The sequence below is a fragment of the Pelodiscus sinensis genome, chromosome 5 (assembly GCF_049634645.1).
Source record: "Pelodiscus sinensis isolate JC-2024 chromosome 5, ASM4963464v1, whole genome shotgun sequence".
Taxonomy (NCBI): domain Eukaryota; kingdom Metazoa; phylum Chordata; order Testudines; family Trionychidae; genus Pelodiscus; species Pelodiscus sinensis.
In genome coordinates this window covers 58,097,923-58,119,828 of record NC_134715.1, presented here as the reverse complement: position 1 = coordinate 58,119,828, position 21,906 = coordinate 58,097,923, and the positions used below count along the sequence as shown (strand labels likewise).

At 39.5% G+C, this 21,906-nt stretch overlaps 1 long non-coding RNA gene across 3 annotated transcripts in view; it reads right to left on the bottom strand.

The window, feature by feature from the left end:
* Positions 1 to 9,477: 9,477 nt before the first annotated feature.
* The window catches only part of LOC112545578 (uncharacterized), a 171,590-nt gene continuing 159,161 nt past the window's right edge, over positions 9,478 to 21,906 (bottom strand). For all 3 annotated transcript variants that reach the window (XR_012904180.1, XR_012904178.1, XR_012904179.1), the window contains one exon: positions 9,478 to 12,271. This is a non-coding gene — a long non-coding RNA (uncharacterized LOC112545578). The remainder of the gene's footprint in view (positions 12,272 to 21,906) is intronic.

Here is a 21,906-nt window from a genome sequence, read left to right as displayed (position 1 = left end):
CCATTTAAAAAATGCATATTTGATATCTATAGAAAATAAGGTTTTGACTAGTATATAGTATGTCAAAATCAGTCCAGCTAGAAGCTGATAGATAATAAGCAAATACGTTATTACATAAATGGTGTTGTACCATTCAGCTTTCACAGTTGCACTTGAGTATTGTCACAGAAGAAGAGAAAAATTGGAGGAAAAAATAAGGCTAGGTTCCACTCTTTGAGGAGTATCTACAGACACACACCTCTATCCCTTGCATCTACCCCAATAGGTGCAGAAATCTGTAGGGGAAAAAAAGGCAAGACCTTTCCTTCCTATAACAGTGATAGAATGACAATGGAGCTTAAGTAGCTCATTATGGTGTATTTCTAACACGAGTATTTTAGAATTTCATCCTGTATATATCTGTGTAAAAGGCAGGAAACTTCTTATCCATCCTGAGAAAACTGGATCAATAATTTCAAAATATTTAATTTTAATTTCATCTTTAAGCCTGTGTTTAGTCTAAACTTACTAAAGTATAGAAACAGAAAGTCATTTTGGGAAGAAAGCTGTATTTAGGCCTGATAAAAACCTGCTGTGAATTTTAACAGCCTGTGCAGATAATGTTTAGCAGCATAAGCAGAACTGTTCATGTGTATGAAATTGCAGAATAATCATGTTTGTGAGGAAAATAAAAGAAAGTAGTCACCGAGCCTGAAGAAACTGGTCTGCTCTAACAAAATATGTACTGACAGGGCTGGAGTGTTGATAGGGAAATGAGGAATTAAGGCCATGTCTAGACTAGCACTTACTTTAGCAATACTTGTTGCTCTGGGATGTGAAAAAACACCACCTGAGCAACATACGTGCTGCTGACATAACTGCTCATGTGCACAGAACCATTGGGGGGAGACTCCCTCTAACTGACAGCTACCTCACTGAGCTGATTTTATTATGTCAATGGGAGAGCTCTCTCCTGTCAGCATTATGCAGCTATGTGAGTGCTCTTCCAGAGGCACCGCTGTATGGGAGCCGCTATAAGCTTGCAAGTACAGACCTGACCTAATAGAGATGTATAAGAGCAAATAACTCCTGGGTAATAAAGGGAAACTGACAAAGCTGTCCCTTGGGTAGGGCAAATTGGGGTGACCACTTTATGCTGTGGAGCAGCAGGGGACCTGCCTTTCAACATCATGGTGTCAGATGAGGTGAGGACGGCAGATGTTCCTTTGAACAGAACAGACGGAGGCAGCCAGTGAGCATGAGGTAGCACAATATGTTCACCCAGCAGTTCATACCTTTTGTAATACTTGGGGTAGGGAGCTTGGCAGGCCTGGGTTAGGGGTTTCTGGCTGCTGTTTACACAGCGGGGATCCCCTGTAGCATCAGCACACAGATCACACAGCTCCTGCTTCCTCCTTGGGCTCTTGGGCCACTGCTGGGCCCAGGGCAGCACTGGTAGGAGACTGCTGCCTATACAGCTCCACCTGCCCCATGTGCACACCCCAATCTGACCATTATTTGAATATGGAGGCTGAGGAGCATGAGGGATCCCAACCCAGGCTGGGCAGAAGGCAGAACCCAGGGGATGGGATCCTCAGCCCAATCCTCATGGAGCAGCTGGAGTTTCATTGCTCCACCCGTTGGCCGCCCACCCCATCCCTCCCTTGAGAAACCCAGCGCGTCCCCTGTCCCATACAGGCTGATTTGCCCCAGGCCCCACATCCCTCTAGGACAGCTCTAGAAACTGAAGCTGTGAAGTTTCCAGCTCTGGAGACAAATTTATGGTGAAACTGTCCTGATGAACTTCCCACCTGTGAGCATTTGATCTGTTAGACTCGTCTGCTAAATAAGTGAATCCCTTTGTCCAACAATTATACCAAACCCACCAGAAGTTTCTCATTTTGAAAATGCTAGACCAGCCCAATTTTGAAACATCTGTCCAATTTTTTTGAGAGAGAGTTAAAGGCAACTCTGTTTTGCAAACAAAAAAAAGTTGTTTAAAATATTATTTTGGTATCTGAGTGCTCCTAATTTATAAGCTCAAGCAGAAGATTCATGGAACACATAATGTACAACTCCCTTGTTTCTATTAATGGACTTTCAAACTACATCAGCCTCATTATCAGAGCTGAGCAAAGAAGAAAATAATATCTGTAGTATGAGGCTTTCAGTGGTCATAGGATGAGAAAAGAAAGAGACTTAGAGGACTGAAACAAACTTATGCACATAGTATTCTTTATATGCTAGGGATCATGTTGTATGATTAACCACACATTAGGATGAATCTATGTTTTTCAGCCTGGAAAACTTGGCATAATTGATGCTAACAGGTGCATTTTTCAAACCATTGTGGTGAAAAGGGAGTTTCTGTGGGGTATTTGCCATGTTAGTACTCCAATATCATGAATTCTTTCAAATGCTGATTTGTAAAATGGAAGCTTCTGCAATTGAACTGCAGGTTTTTAGACCCACATTTTACATAATATGCAGACTGCAGGCTGGTTTCTGCTCTATTTTTAGACTGTATCACTTCATGTGATTATCCACAGTAAGAGATTGTACCATCTGGTGGACAGTTTGCCTAATTGTGCTATGGAGCCTGTGGTGCTCATGTATCATGTGTTGTGTGATGAGTGCTCACCACTGATTTTTATTTCCCTGGGTGTTAAGAGGATTGCTTTATGCTTATACAGTTTTCTTGGATTCATAAGGGCTATTGGAATGAAGACAATTATGGTGAGTTCTAAATTCCTTAAGCAAAGTGGCTTATTTTCCAGGTCCTCACATCTTCAAATAAATGCTCTTTAAAACTGAGGAAAAGATGCATATGCTACTGGTTTGGAAATATTAGTATCTCTATAGAACTTACACACAAACATTGATGATTTCCATCTCCCTGTTTTTTCTTCTTTGTTGAACTACGCTTGTAGGGGAAAAAACGATTCTCAGTCTTATTACAAAGCCACTGTCATCTCTGAGATGTCCTTATTCGTTGTTTGAAGACGCTCCCACAATTTTACCAAAATATTATGAGACTTAGCTATTTACATCCAGGATGCTAGAAATAATCCAACCCACTTAAGTAAGGATAAGTTACCAGTACCACCTGATGTTTCTTCAGAATTTCTCACTTCACAGACTGCAAGTTACTGAACATACATTTGTTGCCAGAATTTGCCGATTCATCAAAATCAGAATATTTGGTGGAGGCTGATTTCAGTGAAGCTCTTCCATACACCAGGTAGTATTCTCACAGAGCCCTGCTTACCAGAACGTTTGTGATGGCGATCTCATTTCCTGCCAGCTTGCTGCCTGCCCAGCTCCCCGGCAGCCAAGGTTTTCAGGCACACCGCTCTGGTGCAATCTGTCTGCCATTCCCTTTCATGGGGAATTTCCAGATCTTGGATTTTCATTCTGCTGATGAGAATGTAAAGTTTGATTTCAAAATATCAAAATGCTCTATGAAACAGAAAGATCTTTCTTCGTCCAGCTCTATTGTATATTTATATCATGCCAGTAACCAGAGGCTCTCTACCCAACCCCAGCATGCACTGGCCAACATGTCTGTGCCTTTGCAGAACAGGAAGCACTCAGAGGAGTAGGGAAAATTACATAACTTTAGGCGCCAAAGTAATCCCAGCAACTCTGGGTTGGTTCGCACTGCAATCAGAGGCATGGCTGCAGTTCAGGCAGGAATACCCATATTACTTTAATTTAGCTGGCATGGTTAAAATAGCAGTGAAGAGGAGGATCCAGGCACAGTCTTGGCAAGGATGCGAAAGTCTAGGGATGCAAATACATTCTCAGGGTTTTCCAGGGAGGTGTGTACAGTTCAGACTGAGGCTCATGCGTGCCAACTTCACAACTCCTTTTTGTGGCCACACTGGCTGGATTAAAGCCAGTGCAAGTACATCTACAGGTGCTGAATTGTATCTAGTTGCAATGTAGACACCCTGTGAGGCAGTCTGGTCTTGGTGCACCAAAATTATACCCTGCCCTTTATTTAAGTCTTGCAAGGCCACCGCATAACCTCTTAGGAGGCATTTATAAGTGCATGTTCCTGCATGTTATGGGGTTGACTCTTTGCCACAGTGCCTTGTGCTGGTCACTCTGGAAATTGAGTGGGGCTCTCTCTCCTGACCGGTATCTTGCTCATTGTTCTGCTGGCTCTTCTTGGACCCATGTTGCTCTCAGGACTGTCAGTGCACCAGTCTCTCAATTCCTAATCAGCAGTCCTCAGTCCATACATCTGCCAATGTGGCCAGCTGCAGCCCCTTGCCTCCGGGGCAATTCACAGACTGTATAGGTCACTCTCCCTGGTGGAAAAATGTAGTGTAAGAGGGGACCCAAGTCAACCCACTCCTATGGGTCCCAACCCAGGAACCCTCTGACAGCAGCCTTGTCCTGCCTTCCTTTACTCTCCCTTAACTGCTGGCTCCCTTTCCCTGGGCCACTTCCTCATGACCCCTGGCACCTTCTTAGGCCTTTTATCAAGGCCACAGCCCGGCAGGTACCAGGTTAGAGCCTCTCTCCAGATCTCCTGAGCTTGCCCAGCACTGCTCTGTTCAAGATGCTTCCTCCTTCACTGGGAGCCAGTCATGCATCTTCCCTGGTCGAGACCTAACTGCCCACTGTCCCGCTGAGCAGCCCTTATATCAGAGCTGCCCCCACAAGCTGCCTTTTGACTCCTTATAAGGCCTTTCCTAATTGGCTGGGGTCCTTCACAGTCTCTCTCCTGCCTGCTTTATCCCCTTTCCTGCTGGAGTGGGGCAGCCACCCCACTATTCTGTATTTTGCCTCACTTTTTTAGTCCAGACAGATGGATCAATATAATTTTATGGATCCTGCCTATTCAGAGGAACAGAATAGGCAGAGAGAATAAAGGAATATTATAATAGCACGTATATACCAGAATTGGCAAAGAATTCTCATGCCTTAAGCTTCTTGTGAGTTAGCCACCTTTCTGAAAAGATGAGATTTAATGCCTATTACAGATACGGTTTTGGAAACCTGACATTTGTCCAAGTCTGCAGAGGTAAACATAAAAACCTTTAGGGTGGATGAAATGTAGGCATCGGAGTTAAAAATACAAAATTATTTGGACATTTTAAAAGAATAAGAAAAACAGGATGGCTGTTCAAAGTCAACTCCTTGAAACTAGAATGTCCTGAACTGAAATTGACAGACAGCCTTATTAGCTGTTGCTGAAAGCATTAATGAAAATTAAAATGCAGAACAAAAATGATAACCTAAAGAAAAGCAAGTTTACCCATTGTTCATTGTCCATCTCCCCCTCCTTTACTTACATTTCATATCAAATTCAAATTTCTGTCCTTGTTTTCAAGATCCTATACATCACTCACCGCTCTTTGTATTCTGCTTTCCTTTTGCATGTCTTCATTCCATCTCCATTTTACTGAGGGGCATCAAAGAAGCCATGACATTTCTTTCCCTCACTTTCTTCCTTCATCCACTCCCCATGCATCAAACCTCTCTTCATTGAAATCCCTACTATATGCATGCTCCTGCGATATTGCCAGCAGATGCAATGATTTAAAAGAAACATCAAGATGGTAATATGCTTAAATCAATTAATTTATTTTGTTACTACTACTATTGTTCTATCTTTACCACTCCCTGTTTTTTTATTTCCCTCTGTTACATATACTTTTAAATGCAAATTATAATTTCTATAGAGGTTTACTTTTCCTATAAAGCACCTCCCATAGTGTTTGGGTATGAAAGAGTTAAACAGCAAGGCTGTGTCTACACTGGCATCCCTTCCGGAAAAGGCATGCTAATGTAGCACATCGGAATAGCAAAATCCGTGGGGGATTTAAATATCCCCCGCGGTATTTGCATTAACATGGCTGCCGCTTTTTTCCAGCTTGGAGATAAGCCGGAGAAAAGCGCCAGTCTAGACGTGATTCTCCAGAAAATAAGCCCTATTCCGGAGGATCTCTTATTCCTACTTTGAAGCCAGAAAAAAATTCCTACTTTGATTCCTACTTATCTCCAAGCCGGAAAAAAGTGGCAGCCATGTTAATGCAAATACCGCGGGGGATATTTAAATCCCCCGCGGATTTTGCTATTCCGATGTGCTACATTAGAATCCCTTTTCTTGAAGGGATGCCAGTGTAGACGTAGCCCAATATTGAGGAAAAGTGAATTATATGTTTTTCTCCTGCTATGGTGGCTGAATTTATTTTTAAGGCTACTTTTTATTTTCCTAAAATTCCTCCAGCTGTCATGCACTGATTTAAGCTTAAGATTAAAATTTAAACTTCGTATTTCCAACTTCTCTACTCTGTTCATGCAGGAACTTAATGCTCATTAAGTGCACTACTTTTCCATGTATTGGTATTTCAAAAACTTCACGTATATCTGAGTGACGCAAAAAGTAATGCATCTCATATGCCACTTCCAAGAAACTGGTACACGTGACATTTCTGCTCTTTTCTGTAACTAATTTAAAAATTCTGCAAAGGGACTAAAAATAATAGCATCTTCATAAATATGTCATGTCCTGTTTTAATCCTTGTCATCTGATTGGTATAGAACTTACCTACATTTGGCCTCATAGGCTTTTTTGATGCCCTAGGTCAGGGGTGTCCAAACTTTTTTTAAAGAGGGCCAGATTTGATGAAGTGAACATGCGTGAGGGCCGACCATTTTGCCTGACATTCTTTGAACCATTAAAATTAAATGCAAATTAACTATTTTATGCAAGGTTTATTGCAAATGGCATACTTTTCATTTCGTCACAGGGATGACAAATCTAAACAGGTGTTAAATCACTCTGCCTTTCATATCTGAAGGCCAGATGAAAAAAAAATCCAGGAAGCTGAAATATATGTCAGGAACATTGTAAAGTACATTACATATTATTGGTAATAAAGGTTGTCTGTCAACTTTTAAGTTCAAAAAATATGAACAGGAACATAACACCAAGTATACATGTTGTGTCCAAATATATTTATAACTGATTTAGACCAACTGACATTAACTGAGATTTTACAATGTATTCATCTCAATACATATGGATTCGTTGGGGGCCATAAAAGATAGATATTGCCAAATTACCCGGGGGGCCGTATTAAACCAGAACACGGGCCACAATTGGCCCGCGGGCCGGACTTTGGACATGCCTGCCCTAGGTAAACTTTCTTTGCATACTGTCCTTTGCACCTGAGTATTAAGACTTAATGACTAAATATTTTCAACTCTACCTATTTTAAGCAGTTTGAAAGACAAACAGATGATTGGGCCTGAGGCTCACTGTGACAGAATAAGATAACTCTGCTGCAATGCCATTGTGACAGACCGGGCCGTGTCTGGGCACAGCTGAGGGTGTCTGCTCAGGGCGAATTGCTCAACTTCGGGGCTCCTTACAGCCCCCAGACTGGTGACCTCTTCAAACAGGCCACAAACCAGTCCCACAGAGCGCTTCAGAAGCCTGCCTGAAACCTTGCGAGCAAAACCTCTCCGACACCCCAGCAATATCCATGCCCCAGATGGCCCCGGGCCTCATACACTGGTGGGGGGTCTTAGCACCCAATCCCACCTACCCCGAATGAGTTCTGTCCGGTTCCAAGAAATCAGCCACAGATCCCTGGTCAATTTGCCCTCTGGACCTTACCCACAAATCACGCTGAGCCAATCCTTTAGAATCTATCATCTAAAGGTTTATTACCACAAGAAAGAAAAGCATGAGAGTGAGGTTGCTAAAGCATCGTACATTACATGCATCGAATCTCCCAATTCTCGATGCAGGCTCTGGCAGAGATGTTACAGCTGCTGGCTTAAAAGTCCTTGATGAGCATCCTAGATCAGAATGGGTCCACAGTTCTTTCCGGCTCTTCGATCCCTGCACTGCTGCCTCTGGGATGAAGTGCTGAGCTGAGTACTAAGATGGAGTCGACCACATGGACTCTTTATACATCCTTCCTCATCTCATCTTGGCTGCAGCAGGTCACCTGGCCAGTGGCCTATCTCTGTGTTCTCTGCTGGCTGCCCTCTGCTTGAGTGCCATTGTCCCACAGGGCCTCGCTAATTAGCATGTCCATAGGCTGAACTCTGCCCAATGCTCAACCACATACAGAGAAATAGTCAGTATCCACACAGATTACAGATTCCTAACTACATAAACAGACATTATGCAATCACATGAATAGCGTACATAGGATTAGCAGTCAGTAAGCTTCTATTCAACAACCAGCAGAAGTGATCTGGCTGCTTCCCTCAAATTCGGTAACGTGACAGCCATAGAAATTTGTAACATCATGTCTATCTGGTAACTTCATAATTGTCTCTCTGAAGCACATCATGGCAATGAATTTTGTGGAAATGGTGGGAACAGAACTCAGGTTTCCAGCTTCAAACACACTCACCATTATCACTATGCTTAGAGAATCTATATCAGACTTTAGCAATAATGGGGCCAATGACACATAATTAAGAAGTTCCGCTTATCTCTACTGTAGACATGATACGCCCACCATAATAAGTTTCCTAGAGTTTTACCAAAAGAACTCCAAATCCTAGAGACAGGGAATATGTTGAAATGTATCCTCGCCAAAAAATTGTCCACTCCAAGAAGAAAACAGCAGAGCAAAGTGTTTTCTAAAGGACTGTTTTAATATTGAAGGCTTATAAGGTCACTCGCTGGCTTTTCCTTCCTTTTACAGCAATTGGCACACTTATGGAAACACAATTTTGACAATTGATTCACTTTTAAGCATTTACTTGATCAACTGCCATGTCTCCCCACTTAGGAATGAGAGCTTCCTTCCTTCCTATTCTGCTCTAAAGTTATTCCACAAAAACATCGCTACAACAAATGTGCTGTAACAACGTACAGAATGTATAAACAGAAAAACTTGAAACCTACAGCAGCCTGAAATTGGATAATCCTTCAATACAGATCTTCAGGAGAGAGAGACAGAGAGAGAAAGAATGAACAACAGCATACTGTAAAATGTCAGGGAAAAATATTTTGGTCCTATTTACTTCTGCAGGAAGAACACAATTAAAAGCCACATATCTACTCTGTTATTCAGCCAACACCATGAGCAGGTAATGTATTGTGAGTACTTACTATTTATTTATATTCCAGTAATATATAGAGGACCCAATTACAATCAAGATTCTCTGTCCTCGGTGCACTAACAAACCCACAATAATAGTTTATACACTAAGGCTTTGTCTACACTGCGAGTTTTTGTGGCAGAAAACATGCTAATGAGGGGTTCATTAGCATAAGTTGTGATATAATTAGCATATTTTCTTCTGTTTCTTTTTGCGCAAGGGGTGTTTGCGCAAAAAGAAGCCATGTAGCCGCTTTCGTTTTGGGCAAAAAACCCATTTTGCGCAAGATCCGTATGCCTGTCCTCTCTGGGACAGGCATATGGATCTTGCGCAAAATGGGTTTTTTGCCCAAAACGAAAGCAGCTACATGGCTTCTTTTTGCGCAAACACCCCTTGCGCAAAAAGAAACAGAAGAAAATATGCTAATGATATTGTGACTTATGCTAATGAGTCTCTCATTAGCATATTTTCTGTCACAAAAACTCGCAATGTAGACAAATCCTAAATAGACAACAAAGACAATCTAGACAACGGGAACGCAACATATGAGGAGGGTGATGACTGGTAACATATCATATATGTGTGTGGACTTTTTTTCTTGGGGGAGGATATAGTTTTATTTTTTAAAGGGTTCTGTGGGTCTTCAGCCAACAATGGGTTTTTTTCCATAGAACCTTTCTGCTTCTTCAGATTGATCTTGGAAATTGATGATTAGTGCCATCAATATGCAGATGACACCCAACTCTATTTCCCTGTGACATTAGAAGCAGGTGTGGCGGTGACTGATCTAAATCGGTGTTTGGAGGTAGTGATGGTTTGGATGAAGTCAAATAAGCTGAAGTTGAACCCAGATAAGACTGAGGTCCTGTGGATCAGGAGGCCATCTCTTCAGGAATGTGGCATGGCACCTGTTCTAGATGCTCCCAGGATGTGGAATTCTTTTCCTCGGGATACTCGCATGGCGCCAACACTAGCGTTGTTTCGGCATCAGTCTAAAGCTACCCTTTTTATTCATGCTTTTATTAATATTTGAATTTGTATGTGTGTGTTCCTCCTTTCTATATGTTTTTACCTGGTTATGTCCCTCTGGGGTCTCATATTTTAAATTTTTATATATATTTGTATTGTGGGTTTTTTTGTAATCCGCCTTGAATATTTTAAATAGAAAGGCAGGATAAAAATATTTAAATAAATAAATAAAAATAAATAAGATTGTGGTACACCATGCCCAACCAGGGAGCATAGCCTACAAAGAGAATATACAATATAACCAAACTACCTCTCCAATGAGGCACTGTGGCAGCATTTGACAATACAAATATTTTGGTTTTCAGCCAAAATATATTGGATTTTGGCTGAAACATTTCACCCTAAGACCACTGTCTGCTGAATGGGCTTCTTTGTAAATCCTAATTTTATCTTGCCAGAGGAGGCTGTGAAGGCTAGGACTATAATAGAGTTTAAAGAGAAGCTAGATAATTTCATGGAGGTTAGGTCCATAAAAGGCTATTAGCCAGGGGATAAAATGGTGTCCTCGGCTTCTGTCTCTCAGAGGCTGGAGAGGGATGGCAGGAGACAAATCGCTTGATCATTGTCTTCGGTCCATCCTTTCTGGGGCACCTGGTGCTGGCCACTGTCGGTAGACAGGATACTGTCCTAGATGGACCTTTGGTCTGACCCAATACGGCCGTTCTTATGTTCTTATGTTATGTTCTATCTGAGATCACTCTGTCTGCAGTGACCTTGTTCCATGCACCACAGGGACACTTGTAGGCAAACCTGGAACAAGGAATACTGGCCCAGGAGAGTTCCTCTGATGAGTCTTAGAGTTTTAGCTTGTTACAATCAGCAACAGTTCATTAATATCTTTGGAGTTAACTGACCTACAACTGGAGTCAAATGAGAATTGGGCAGCTCAGTAATTGGCAAAGCATTGTAACTGTCTTCAAGTCTAAATACAGTCTTTGTGTTTTGATGCAACTAAAAACGTATTAAACATTTTGTTCCTTCCTAAACTTCTTATAAGTTTCAAAGATATTATTTTGAGTGAGTACGTCATATATTCTATGGTAGCCCTGTTACAGTTCTCTCTTTCTTTGTTGTGTGTAATGGCTGGAGGTTAAATACTGACAGTTTGTCATTTGGTTTTGGCATATAAGGTTAAAAAATATCACTGCAAGATTCCTCTTGAAATGGTGACCCTACTGGTTGTGTTTTCATAAATATCTATGATATTCATTTTGGTTATTAGTGCTGGGCCCTTCATGAATTTGTAGTCAAGAATAATAAGGGTGAGCACTTGTCATCATGAAAAAATACAAATAATCTGGCTTCTTCAGCAGTTATAACAAATTATTCTCAATGGAGCAGAGAAGGGAATAGAAAATCTAAGCTATATGTGGCATTTATAGCATCTGCACATTCTATATGTTGGGGCTTGAAAGCAAAGAGATATTCAAGGACAGAGTCTTTCTTCATTCACCATTATGGAAAAGTTAAAATCCTAAAACAGGTCAAAGCACTCAGAAATTGCAGAAGTCTAAATATGACAAGACAAAACCCAGAGGAAAAAAAGACAAGTGCAAGTCCTCCATCACATAAAGATTTACAGGGTTTTTCTTGTTATATTAGAATCCTTTTATCACTATTTGCCTTTACTTGTCCTCCATATTCACTGTATTGCCTGCCAAGAGCTGAATAAATGACTCATTTATTTTCTGGAATTTGTCTCTGATTTTTGGAATATAATGTTAATTCTGAGGATAATTTTAAAGTTCTCTGCATTCCACAATCGATTCCAGCAGCTTTCTCAAACTTCTACACCTATTGCTAAAACAAATATTAATTTAGACTAACAAAACTACATAGCTTTTATGTATGGACAAATATTTTTCTTCAACAGGATGTACTTGCATTTTGAACAAAGTTACTAAGGTTGCGGTAAAATTATTTATATTGTATCCAAACCAGTTTATACATCCCTAGCATAAATTATGTGGACAATTTTTAAAGGAAGTTTCACCACTTTATTTTAGACAAAATGGTCATGAAGTTCGGAGAGTATAAGATTCTACCAGGTACCGGGCACCTTCCATAACATGCTCAGCACCCTAATCTTCCAAACTCTCAGGTGGGTACTCAGCACCAAGGCAGCACTAGGTAGAAAGAACTGGGTCCATAATGATGATCTTTTCTTGTGGCATTCCTAATAAAGAAACATACAGGTACTGAACATTAAACACAATATTAGCAGGTATCCATGATAAGGATTTAAAAGCCATTTAAAACATACCTTAATTAGGTACTAACTTATTAACATATTTTAAAATGCTTGAAACATCCATGCAGATTGTATAGAGTACACTACAAGCATGATTAAAAAAGCAATATATAGATGGGGGGTAGGGAAATCAGCAGACATTTTTGCAAGCTCTAAGTATAGGAGATATCCAACTGGAAAGGAAAGTCATTAATCTGTTATTTAAGAAAGAGTAGACATGCACTCAAAAGTTACAAATTAGTTTGTTGAATGCAAAAGTCCCATTTAGACTATTTTGTGCCACACTTTAAATGTGCCCCACCCTAAAACACATGGAATATTTGACCCTGTGGAGACCACAGACTGGAACCAAATCCTACAAATCCCAATGAAGGAAGAGTAGATACATTGTAATCATTTAGACCACACTATGAATGCCTTATGCTGGTGAAGGGTTACTTGTTCAAGCAGCATGAGTAAGAGAGTCACAATCTGGCCCTCCATTGGCTGGTAGTTTTGAAAATGCCATCTTTTTAAAAGTTAAATAATGTTTCCACCCACTGCACAAAGGGAATATATATATATATATATATATATATATTCTGAAATGTGTATGTACTCTACATACTATTGTCTTTTCTGACAAAAGCACAAAGGATCAAGAAAAGTTTAGAGAAACATCACATTTGTGACAAAAGAAAACAATGCATTATTTACATGTAGTATGAACACATATGATTTGTTAACTATGTCATGTTTACAGACATAAAACCAAGATGATGTAATTTCAAAATTAAAAGTTGTGTTTTTAAATAAAGGAAGTTGTGAATTGAATGTGCATTGTTGTTGAAAAATCCCACCCCAGAAGTGGCTGTCATTCAAAGTCTATGAAAATTTAATGTATAACATGGAAAAATCTTTTGGAATCCTTCAGAAAATAATAATAATAATAGGACTGTAAGGATCTTCAAGAGGTCATTTAGTCCAGTCCCCTGAATTCATGGCAGGCTATTATCAGGAAGATCCCTGACAGATGTATGTGACTAGCCTTCTTTTTAAAATCTCCAATGATAAAGATTCCACAACTTCTTTGGAAGTTTATTGCAGTACTTAACTATTGGACAGTTCCAAAATTTTTCCTAATGTCCAAACTCAACCACCCTTGCTACAAAATAAGCTTATAACTTCTGAGGATAGGGCAAGAAGCAGAGGAGACAAATGTTATTCCGTTCTTTGTGTAACAAGTTTTTATGGACTTAAAAACTGATATTAAATCTCCTCTCTTCCAGATTAAACAAACCCATTTTTTTTTTTCAAATCTTCCCTCGTAGGTCATGTTTCCTAGATCTTTTCATCTTTTGTTGCTCTTCTGTGGATGTTTTCCAATTTGTCAACATCTTTCTTGAAATATGTCGCCCAGAATTTAATACAATACTCTGGTCGAGGACTAATCAGCACAGAGTAGACTGGAAGAAATCCTTCTCATGTCTTGTGTACAAAACTCTTGCTAATACATCCCTTACAATGCTTACCTTCTCGCAGCACTGTTGATTTATATGTAGCTTGTGGTCCACTATGACACCCCCTTTCTCAAATCCCTTTCTGCAGTATTTTTCTCGGGTAGTCATTTCCTATTTTGTATGTATGCAACTGATTCTTCCAGAAGGACAGACAGATCATTACACAGTGGAGTACTTTTCATTTTACCTTATTGAATTTGATTCTTTTTACTTCAGACCAGTTCGTCCAGATCATGTTGAATTTTAATACTATCCTTCAAAGCACTTGCAACTGCTCCTTCCTTGGTGGTATCCTCAAATTTTAATTGCAAACTATGTAATTATATAAATCAGTGATAAAGATATTGCACAGAAAGGGACCCAGAACTGATCCCTTTAGGATCCAATTTGATATATCTTTCCAGCTTGATTACATACATGTACGTTATTTTATTTACTGTTCTGACTTGGAGGTCCATGTATGTGCATCAAGGCAAATCAATACATATCCAATGAGTATTTTTCTTCCAATATAGCATTTTTTTCTTTGTATTCTTTTGACAACTTTTAAAACGAAGCATTATCAGTCTCTTGCAAATCTATACAATACAGATGTGGTTATAATTACAAGCATCATTTGGATTGTTTTAATGAAAGTTACTTTTTACAGCTTTTATCCTATTCTGTTTGCACTGATCAGTTAAAAAAGTTAACACCATTGTGAGTCACCAAGCAACTTGCTGGAGTCCATGTAAAGAAATATACTCTACTTAATTATCTTAGCATCTCTGAAAGATCATACAAAAATTAGATTTTCAATTACCTTCAGACAAAGCAATGATATTTTGTGTTATCCTTGGAGTACTTGAGTGGATGAAGAATAGGGAAGTCAATAGTCATTAGTAACCATGTCATCCAATATTGAATCACTAGTTCAGTATTTAAATGTACCTCTGTTTGCTAAATTGTCTGCCTAACCATATGTATTTTGTAGGCTTCTACATTTTATTACTTGGCCACTAAAAAAAAGTTCCTATCAGGAATGTAAAAGAGGCTTTGCATATTTTTACAATGCCTAGAAACAGACTTTTACCAGAGTTCACAGACCTCAAAGTACTTAAGCACATGCTTAATTTTAATAATCCTATTCCAAATAAGACTCCGAATCAACAGCACCCTTAACTATGTACTGGACTCTAATAATATGTTTAAGTGCTTTGCTGAATTGAGGCCATAAAAGGGAAAAGAGGGTTACCAAGTTTTCATTTTTACAATTTTCTGATCTGTAGATGAGGAGCATCCTAAATATTCAGCACTACTAAATGTAAATGATTTCTCATTATTTCTATAGAAGAGATTACTCCAAACTAACAACTGAGAGTGAGGAAACATCTATTTGAACCAGCTTAGAATCTTGTTCTTCACTAACACCATGTCCACATATGAAATCTTGCAGTGCAAAACATACTTTTATTATGTACATAGAATGTGTGTGTCAGATCTTTAATTGGGGTAAAGCAATGTAGCTTCACTGAATTCAGTGGACAATGCTGATTCATTGCAGCTCAGGTTATAGCCCATAACATGTTTTAAAAATATAGAGTATATTACATGCAAGAATTGTAATATATGAAAGTGGCTGCTTTCAAGTATCAATAATATATGCTCTAATACATTAAGTCATCTATATAAAACATATGCTTTATACATATTTTATATATTTTTAGTATTCAGATTAATACAAAATTCTTAGCCAAATCTTAGATCCTCCACCTAAAAAGCTTCAAAACCATCTGCCTCAAATAATCTCAAAACTAATTCCATTCCTTATAGGTTTTTATACTATGTTCATCACAGTAGTATCTGAGCCCTTTTCAGTAGTACTGTATTAGGCAATGTGAATACATTTGTCATGTTTGTTCTCATATCCTTTCCCCAGAGAAAGAAGCATATGCAATGGAATGTGTTCTTGTTTTAAATTAGAGCATCCTTTGTCATGTGTTTTTATCTGAGAAGGCAAAGGCAAAGAAATGAGCCTGGCAGTTGGAATGGAAAGTGGTGAAAATGCTTAGTTTCTGGGGGACCTCATGCCCACAGTCTGGAATCAGCCACTGAAGAAAGTTCTGTCTCCCTGTCACACGATGCACATCCTCCAAGCCATTCTGGGTATCAGCACTGCCAGGCCAATGCCGCTTATCGTGCCTGCACTCCACCTCTCACGCAGCTGCAGTCCCTCTCTCCATCCATGAACCTCCAAATCATCTTTGACTTGGCCCTCCAGCCAGGTCCTCTTACAGGGGTAAGAAAGAGAAGAGGGAGGAATATATATCATGGTCACAGCTCACCAGCAGTCTCGGGCAGTTCTCCCATTCATGGTCCTAGGGTCCACTCTCTCAGTAGCTAGTAGGGGAACCCAGACCTATCTTCTACACATGGACATGTTCCAGCCAGGTACTATTTAAACAACAGCCCAGCTATGGTTCCCTCCTGCTCCTTGCTGCTTTTCCTCAGCCTCTTCCTTACCTCCTGGTCCTCCCCATTCCTCTGGGTTTGCCAGTGTCTCAGTTCCCTCCTCCCAGGGAATAGGCTCCATGGGCTACTTGACTCTATTATTCCAAAACAAATTTCCCTGTTCCCAGGGAGTCACTGCAGATCACCTTAATGCTGTCTCCTTTGCTTCTGAATTTCTGTCTTCATAGCAGCACTGCCTTTTTCCACACAGGTGAGCTTCCCTTAATTAGGGTTTCCCCCCAAGGTTTAATTCTTCCAGACTGAAGCCTCACTGGCTGATTGGTCTCACTTGACCCAATTTAGCTCTTGCACAGCTCATTCAGGGAGTATACCACATTACTGTTTGAAACAGACAAGCTTTACTCAAGTTTCAGTTCCTTTTCATCCATTCAGAAATTATCATCCTATTACCAATGGTCCTCCCCCGAACATGTGGTGGCATTACTGTTTTGTGGCAGAGAAGGTGAATGAGAAGTGCTAAATTAAAGTGGGCAATGTGACTATCTGGGCCTGTGCATGTTTGTGTTTATAAATATATTATGTATCACAGGGAAAGCTAAGGATTTTGCCATAGAATGGGTACATTTAATCCTCAAAGGCATCTAGATTTTAAAATGAATAGATCAGAAAACTGCAGGAGGATACAACCACTCAAAATAAATGCAAGTGTGGAATTATTTCATCCATAATGAAGCTTTCATGACAGAGGAGACATATAAGATATTCATATTTGAAAATGGTATCTTGAACAAAAAATAAATATAGTCATCAATATTTGAAGATTACTTCTCTGGTACCACTTCCATATTAACACAGAAATAAATAGGAATCACTACTTTTACTTAAGCAGACTTTGAATTAGACTCATAAGGACAGGTGGAAACAAAAACAGGAAAGGGATATAGTAAAAATACATGTTGGTTCAGGGCTTGATAAAAATAAGATGTTGTTATGGCGTGCAGTGGCAAAGTCACTAAAGAAATGCTGTCAAGTTCTGAGTGAGGCTGTGCAGCTTAGGTCTGGTGTCTATTTGGCAGTTGTATCACAATCACTTACTAGATTCCCCAAAATACTTTTAGAAGCGGAAGTAAATTTACTAAATGTTCCTTCTGCTCTTAAACAAGATTGGATGCAACTTCCTGGAGAATCTTCTCCACCTCTCTTTTGTAGAGTTTTCCAGTTTTCCCCTGGACCTCTCCAATGACTGTGCTATAATTAGAGCTGCTGGTTTGTCACCGTAGGAAAAACGTCATGGATACTGTGGTTTTCCCAGTTCTCTGTGATTTGTCTTTGTGTCCATGGTTTCTGTCCCACAAGGCAGGGCCCAGCTCCCCACATCAGGCATAGTGCCCTAGTGCATGAACACCGCATAGTTTTGGCCCAGCTGCCCTTTCATCACAATAAGGAGCTAGGGGTAGATGGAATGAGCGAATGGCTGGGCAACCCAATGCATAGGGTTGCAATGCTGATCGGGTCTGGCCTATCATCATGATAAGGGGTGCAGCCAGGCCAAACCTGAAAAATGCTGCAACCTTTTGTGGCAGATCACAATGCCCAGAGTGGGGAGCTGGGCCCAGCCTTGTGAGTAGGCACAGGGTGAGTATGGGTCAGGCTAGGACCCCACTACTCCGCCCCCTGATCCTTCTTTGTCACAACATTGATTAAAAATCATGGAAAATGTAACTTTTATTAAATTTACGGTGACTGCTCCATCATTTCTTATTAAAAAATGTGGTGACAAATCTGGAGTCCTAGCTATAATTAACTCAGAAAAATCAAACATCGAAAAAGAGATTTAACAATATACACACAGACAAATCCCCAAGAAACAACAACACTGGAAAATTACATCCATAAATGACAGTAAATGGCAAAGAAAACAAAGAATAATAACCCTTCTCTCCCCAACTAACCAGCTTCTGTACTACAATGATCATATATCGGAGAAGTGAGAAGAAATGCAATTATTGGGTCATTACAGGATTGCTCCATACTAGCAACTTCCAATATTTTAATTTAGAAATCAAATTGGGGTGAAGTCAGGTCTCCTTTTATTCAACCCTCCATGCTTATTTACTTTTTTGAGAGGGAGAGGGTCTTGAATAAATGGTTCCAATAGTAATTCACTGAAGCAATGTGCTTTCTTCTCTAGACCTCTGAAATTACTGTCAGAAACATTTTACTTATATTTAGTCTTACTTTCAACTCATTCCTCATTTTATATTCCCTTAGATCAAATTTCCTTCCCTGGTGCTAACACCTTTCAACTACAGTTGATGATTAGCAATTCACCAGATGTCTTTCTTCAACCAACTGCCAGCACTGAACAATGCAACATTCTTTATCTCACCCAGTAGGACATTTATTTGAAATTTATTTCTGAAATCATTCATAATTTTTAATTTAAACCCAAATCCAGCAGGATATTTAAGTACATGCTTATCTTTACTAATATGCCTAAAATCAGATATAGGGTTAAACATTTTGCTAAATGGATACATTAGTTATTATAGTAGATATTATCTAATTTTAGAAAAGATAGGCACCCGTGGGTAAATCCAAGATGTTTCATTTGTTTGGGGGTGGGGTTTTTTTGGCCAGTTTTGGAAGCAGTTTGCTGATGTGATGGTATAATACTACAATATTTATTTTTGGAAATATTACCTTCTGGGGGAAATTTTGGTATAATCTGGTGGCATACACTATTTCAGAAAGGCATGAATCTTAGATATCTATAGTCATTAGGCTGCTGGTATTTTCATGATGTCATAATGTAGCTATTACTGTGTACTGCAAATTGATAATGCAACATTATGGTTTGTTATTTATATACGACTGGCCATGCACAACTAATTTAAATAGAGGTTGCAAACTATGAGAGTTAATGAACACTTAGTAGACAGGTATAATAGGTGAAATAATGAGAATGCTTAGTTCTCAGCTAGCAATTTTAATTTCTTTTAATTTTTAAAGCACTTTACAAATATTAGCTAATTCATTCTCAGAAAATTCCTGTGAAAGTAGGGAAGATGCTCATTAAAAATTCATATAATAAGTGGAAGGTTTTAACACATCCCATGGTGTAAACAGAACAGCTTGTGGTGAAGTTTAGGTATTTCTCTCGTGTCAGAGTTCACACTTTTCATCTCTGATTAATCAATTTAATAGCCTTCCCCTCTCTCTCATTTACACATTTTTTCCTCAGCATAAGAGCACTCTTCCCATCTGACGTATATATAAAATAATGGAATTGCAGCAGAATTACAACGCAGTCCAAAAAATCAGATTGCACGCTTCTGGCATTTGCCTGGCATAAGCCAGAATGCTTCTTATGATCATTCTTTTGGAATGTAGCAGGCCTTTGTCTGTCCACCAACCCATTAATCACAAATGTTTTAAGCATTTTTTAAAAATCAAAGGCTGGATCATAACTTGTTCATCTGCCTGCAGCAAGCATCCTCCATGCATGGATCCGTGCCACTGTAGAGATATTAGAGGGGTAGCCATGCTAGTCTGTAACTTTAAAAACAATGAGTAGTCCTGTGTGCACCTTAGAGATAAGCCACAGGACTATTAATTGTTTTTACTGCAGAGATATGTCATCAGTGTTCTCCCCCAGCCCTTTCAGCTCCTCCTACCCAGCTCAGTCTAGGTGAGAATCCAGAAAAAAATTACCAGTAGTTCTGGGGACTGAAGCCACTTACAAATACCTCTCACAAACCCAGGGAAGCATAATGGACGCATTCCACAAGGCAAACCTTAAAGGGGCCCTCCTGTGAGTTTTCACATGGAAGGGAATAATCTTGAACCAGTGTTTTGATGCGAGAGCGTAACATTACTTATTCTGCAGTCTCCTGACAAACCTACCTGATGTAACCCAATACCATTTATATTGGAATGACAAGAAACAGATGCCCAGAATTAGATATTAGGCTGCAAGAGCAATAGTTCAATCTGAATGAGCTTGGCTAGGACATCGTTTGAGCTTTGAATATCATTTGTATTTGTACTTTGTAATGATTGTACCACAACCTACAGATGGATGCCAGACAAACTGCGTTATTTAGCTGGCAAAAGTGAAGGTTTCCACTATGTCTCTTCATATCCCTCTGAATGATCATATATTAGAACAATGAAAGAGGAATTAATTTACATGTAAGTAACCCATATGCAGTGAAGATCTGTAGCACAGACATACCATTATGACCAAATGATCTGCTAAGGATTACAGCTCTTATATCTTGCATAATTAAACATCACAAATAAATCCTCATTCTGATTAAGGAAATATGCCTTCAGACTCAGAAGTCTGTTCTTTTCTATCCACTGAGTTTTTTTCAGACTATCTTAAATTAAGATGCATGTAGCAGCTTTTTTGATCTGCCAAGGCCTGTTTAATTCTCAGAATAGCTAATGCACCTGAGAATGATAAGGGAAGAGTGCCATCATTTGACAGCTACATCTTACAGCTTTTAATTCACACTGCAAACTGTTTGACCTACTTAGAGAAGAATTACAACAAAAGCTTGAGAAAACACAAAGAATATCACCCCATAAACTGATAATTCATAACTAAGCTACCTCAGTATCTTTAAAAAAAAAGCAGCACTGGTGACAATGTGATTTTGACATCTATATATGTGTTACTGATGAAACTATACTCATAAAAAATTCATTACTGTATGCAATTAAATGCCTGCCAGCTCTAGGCAATTATGCCTTTGGCATTGTCAGGCACACTGGATGAGATGTGGACAAGCCATGCTGCAGCCAGAATCCCAAAAGGAACTCTTGCTGGCTCATGTAAAATTGCACCCTAGATTGTACCTTGCAATATAGGTTAGCAAAACAGCTATGCCATCATTGCTGAAAGCAGGGTGTGTTTCTCCATCTATGGATAATATCACACATGCAACTGTAGATTCCACATGTTCTCACACACATTCCCCCCATCTTTTCCACATTTGCACCTATATATTGAAAACCCCAAAAGATATGAAAAGGGGGTCTATAGCAAGGTATCAAAAGTTCCCCTTCTCCTATGCATATACATGGGAACCCACTAACCTAATCATGTGCTTAAGTTCATAGCCCTCCCCTCCAGTAATATTTACTCTTTTATATAGAAGGGAATCCGAAACTAATATTGACAGCATCTAGTGCCCCATAAGTCCTCACCAATATAAAAAATGAGAAACAAAAAATATACTCCAAGCAGTTTTGAATCTGAAAAGAGGAAAGTGCCAGAGACTCCATGAAGACCACAAAGGTTTTCCTTATTGCTGGTGATTTTACATGAAAGGTGTTCAGATATCACAATGATAGGCAGCAGTAGAAATCCCTACAATAGATGGATGGATTAAGCTACAAATAGATGAAACATGAACTGTCGGGTTGGAGGAAGGTTATTAGCGGAGTTCCTCAGGGATCAGTTTTGGGGCCAATTTTATTTAATCTTTTTATTGCTGACCTTGGCACCAAAAGTGGAAGTGTCCTGATAAAATTTGCGGATGACACAAAGTTGGGAGGTATTGCTGATTCAGAAAAGGATCGGGATATCATACAGGAAGA